The sequence below is a fragment of the Rhinopithecus bieti genome, unplaced genomic scaffold (genome assembly GCF_001698545.2).
Source record: "Rhinopithecus bieti isolate Rb0 unplaced genomic scaffold, ASM169854v2 scaffold_46257, whole genome shotgun sequence".
NCBI lineage: Eukaryota > Metazoa > Chordata > Mammalia > Primates > Cercopithecidae > Rhinopithecus > Rhinopithecus bieti.
Genome location: NW_016818296.1, coordinates 15,164 through 19,290, shown reverse-complemented (window position 1 = coordinate 19,290; position 4,127 = coordinate 15,164). Strand labels below are relative to the sequence as shown.

Genomic DNA, 4,127 nt, shown 5'->3' with positions numbered 1-4,127 from the left:
CAAAAGATTAGCTACCCCTGTTTTAATGGCTGTAGGATCTGTAGTTACATCTGTGTTTCATTTCTAATATTGGTAATTTGTGTCTTCGTGTCTTCTCTCTCTCTTTTTTTTTTCCACAGAGACAAGTGAACATTTATTTTTGTGCCTTTCTTCCTATGTGTATTCCAAGTCTTTTTCAAAACAAGGCCTTAGAAATCTCCAGATTCAATTATGTCCCTGGGCTTGGTCGACTGCTGCAGGAGTCTTAGGAAGCCTTATACAAATGCTAGAGTTACTCATTAACAAACATTAAACCCTAGGATAGAAGATGCAGCAAAGTAGAACTCCTTCCTCCGTGTAATGTGCTGATTTCAGATGAGGCGGCAGTCAATGTAGAAAATGCTGGAATTTTTCCTTGGAACTGGACTGTGATGAGAGGTGCTTGCCATGAACATAAGCTACTGTCTTTTCTTTTCCTTCTTTCTTTTGTTTTTTTTGAGACGGAGTTTTGCTGTTGTTGCCCAGGCTGGAGTGTAATGGCGCCATCTTGGCTCACCGCAACCTCCGCCTCCCAGGCAGGTTGAAGCAATTCTCCTGCCTCAGCCTCCCAAGTAGCTGGGATTATAGGCATGCGCCACCATGCCCGGCTAATTTTTGTATTTTTAGTAGAGACAGGGTTTCTCCATGTTGATCAGGCTGGTCTCGAACTCCTGCCCGCAGGTGATCCGCCCACCTTGGCCTCCCAAAGTGCTGGGATTGCAGGCGTGAGCTACTGTCTTTTCTTTGACCCTTCCTTTCCAGTTTTTGAAGATAAAGCAGGAAAGAAACTTCTCTGAAGATACTTGATAAAAATTCCCCCCCAAAATAAAAACACATGTTTCAACTTCATTGATATAAATTTACTGCAGTTTGGCACCTGTGTCTAGTTCAGCTGGCGGCTGAGCTGATTGATGTGTTCACCCCGATAGCCAGGTGTGCCCATCTCCTTGAGGAAGCCCACTCTGTTTTTGGTAGCATGATGGGCCACTGAGAGGTGGAAAGGGCTCAAGAACCATGAGATCTGGAAATGCTTCCCTGGGAAGGCAATTTCATAAATGAGGTCTTCCAAGCAAATAACACCAAACTGCCCCAGGTGCTCCTCAATCACTGTGTTGTCTGTCAGAGGGATGATCTTATTCTTGACCTTGGCTTGTCCACGTTTAATAATGAGTTCCCGAACAGACTTCAGATTTGGAAATGCCCAGGTCACGTAAGTTTCCACTATATGCAACATTTTTAGGTTCTGGGAGGTAACTTTTACAAAGACACCACTAAAAATTTTCTTTAGGCAAAGTCTTGCAATGGTTCTCTGCACCAGTAAACTCATGCCATCAATCCTTTTGATGCGTACAGCAAAGGCCAAGGAATGTTTATCTGGCAATTCTAAGGCATGAGGTTTCACTTCTAGTCGTCTGAGACACACCTTGTCACCTTTCTGCCACCAGGAATCATGTAGGAATGATTCCAGTCACTTAAACCTGAGCCCTTTTCCTTTTCTCTGCTCCTTCTTTGCCAAAAGTGCCTGCTTTGCCTGGGTGGCTTTGAGGGCTTGATAAGCCTTCCTCTTTTTCAGGAGATTTTCTGGAACCAAAGGGATTTTTCTTTGCTCTTGCTCTGCCATCTTTCTAGTCGTGTCTTCTCTTTTTTATCTTTGTCAGTCTTGCTGGAGGATTACAAGTTTTATTGTTCTTTTCAAGAGACCAGCTGTTGGATTTATTTTTTTCTATTGTTTTTGTTTTCAATTTCGTTGATTTCTGCTCTTGTATTTATTACTTCCTTCTGCTTAGTTTGAGTTTTCTTTTTCTAGTTTCTTGAGGTGGGAGCTTAGATTATTGATTTAAGACCTTTCCTCTTTTCTCATATAAACATTTAGTGCTATAATGTTCCCTCTCAACAGTGCTTTATCTGTACCCCACAAATTTTGATATGTTACATTTTTCATTTTCATTCATCATGTTTTAATTTCCCTTGGGACTTCATCTTTGATCCATGGATCATATAGAAATATATTATTTAATTTTAAAGTATCTGGAGATTTTCCTGTTATCTTTCTGTTATTGATTGATAGTTCTATGCTGTTATAATCAGAGAACATACTCTGTACGACTTCAATTTGTGGAGGTGTTTTATGACCCCCGGTATGGTCTATTTGCAGAATGTTCAACAGGTGATTGAAAGGAATGTTCATTCCATTAGTGTTTGGCTGGGGAAGGCTGGGTATCTTCCAAGAGGTTTTCTGTTCAGTGAAGTCACCTTTTTCCTGGTCCTTTAACAGGAATGGCTTTTCTTGGAGCCATATATATATATATTTTTTGGCGGGGGGAGCCTGTTCCTGTTGATAGTTCTGAGTTGTAAGTTTCTCCAGTACCTTTTGATGATGTATGGGAGGATAAAGGAAAACCCAGGGAACTCAACCACTGTGCTGTTCAAGTCCTGAGGTCTGTAAGCTGTCCTCCTTACCTTTCTACCTTTCAGAGTCTTCCGATTTGTGTTTGTTGTTTCACTTAATTTTTTTTCTGGTCTCTTCTACATGTACTAGTCTCTTCTTTCTTTTCTGTTTTTTTTGCTTTGTTTTGTTTTTTAATAGAGTCTCACTCTGTCACCCAGGCTGGAGTGCAGTTTGTGCGATCTCAACTCACTGCAACCTCTGCCTCCTGGGTTCAAGCGATTCTCCTGCCTCAGCCTCCCAAGTAGCTGGAATTACAGGTGCGTGCCACCATGCCCGGCTAATTTTTGTACTTTCAGTAGAGATGGGGTTTCACCATGTTGGCCAAGCTGGTCTTGAACTCCTGGCCTCAACTGATATCAGCCAGCCTTGGCTTCCCAAAGTTCTGGGATTACAGGTGTGAGCCACCGCACCTGGTCTCTTTTCTTTTCTTATATTAACTTTATTAATTTGCATTTTACTAGGGAAGTACTTGTTTTATGGCAGTATTAAAATGCATTGCTATACAGTTTGCATAATGTTCTGCAATAACTGCTTTAAACACCTTCCTATCTGGGAAAGATTTTCCTCTCATTTCAAATACATGTATATGCGTATGTGTGTGTGTGATTTCTATGGTTTCAAGGCTCTTCCATGTTGTAGTAGGTATCCATACTTCATTATTACCAAATAATAATATTCTATTGTATATATATATGGCAAATTTTGTTTATCCATTCATCAGTTGATGGACATTTAGATTATTTCCGCTTTTTGGCTATTATGAGTAATGCTGCTGTGACTATTTGTGTATAAGTTTTGGAATGGACATATGTTTTCATTTATCTTGCACAGACATGGTCTCCTAATCAAATGGAAGATTTGGGTTTTGATTTATATTTTCCTAATGACTGATGATAATAATTATCTTATGTTATTCCTATATCTGTCTACACACACACACACACACACACACACACACACACACACATATTCTTGACTCCTTTATCTGATTTGCTAGAGAGTTTTTTAAATGACATTGGTCATTTCCATTTGTTTATTTATTTTTTTGAGACAGGGTCTCACTCTGTCATCCAGGCTGGAGTGCAGTGGTGCAATTGGGGCTCATTGCAGCCTCGACTTCCCAGGCTCAAGCAATCCTCCCACTTCAGTCTTCCTGAATAGCTGGAACTCCAGGTGCACACAACCATGCCTGGCTAATTTTTCTATTTTTTTTGTAGAGGTGAGGTTTCACCATGTTGCCCAGGTTGGGCTCAAACTCCTGGGCTCAAGCGATCCTCCCAACTTGGCCTCCCAAAGTGCTGAGATTATAGGCATGAGCCACTGTGCCCGGCTACATTGGTCATTTCATTTCTTTTTTTTCTTTAAGCCTCCTATATTTATTTGATTTAGTTAAGGTTTTATTTTTATTAATTACGTCCTGGTTTTGGTTTTGGTTTTGCTTAATTTTGTTTTTTCTAATTCTAATGTTTTAGGTTGAATATATAGCTCATTTTGGGGTTGTATTTATTTTTAATTAAAAACAAAGCTATTTAAAGCAGTAAATTTCACTCCAAATACAATGCTGTATTCCGTAACTTCTGGTAAAATTTGTATAGCTTCTGTATTGATTTCCCACTTTGATCCTGGGTTATTTAGGAAAAAGTTTCTTTTCTTCCCCTTT

The 4,127-nt window shown here is 39.9% G+C and overlaps 1 pseudogene; it reads right to left on the bottom strand.

Annotated features, from left to right (window-relative positions):
- Positions 1 to 832: 832 nt before the first annotated feature.
- LOC108518405 (60S ribosomal protein L7-like 1 pseudogene) lies at positions 833 to 1,795 on the bottom strand (annotated as a pseudogene).
- Between the last annotated feature and the right edge of the window lie 2,332 nt (positions 1,796 to 4,127).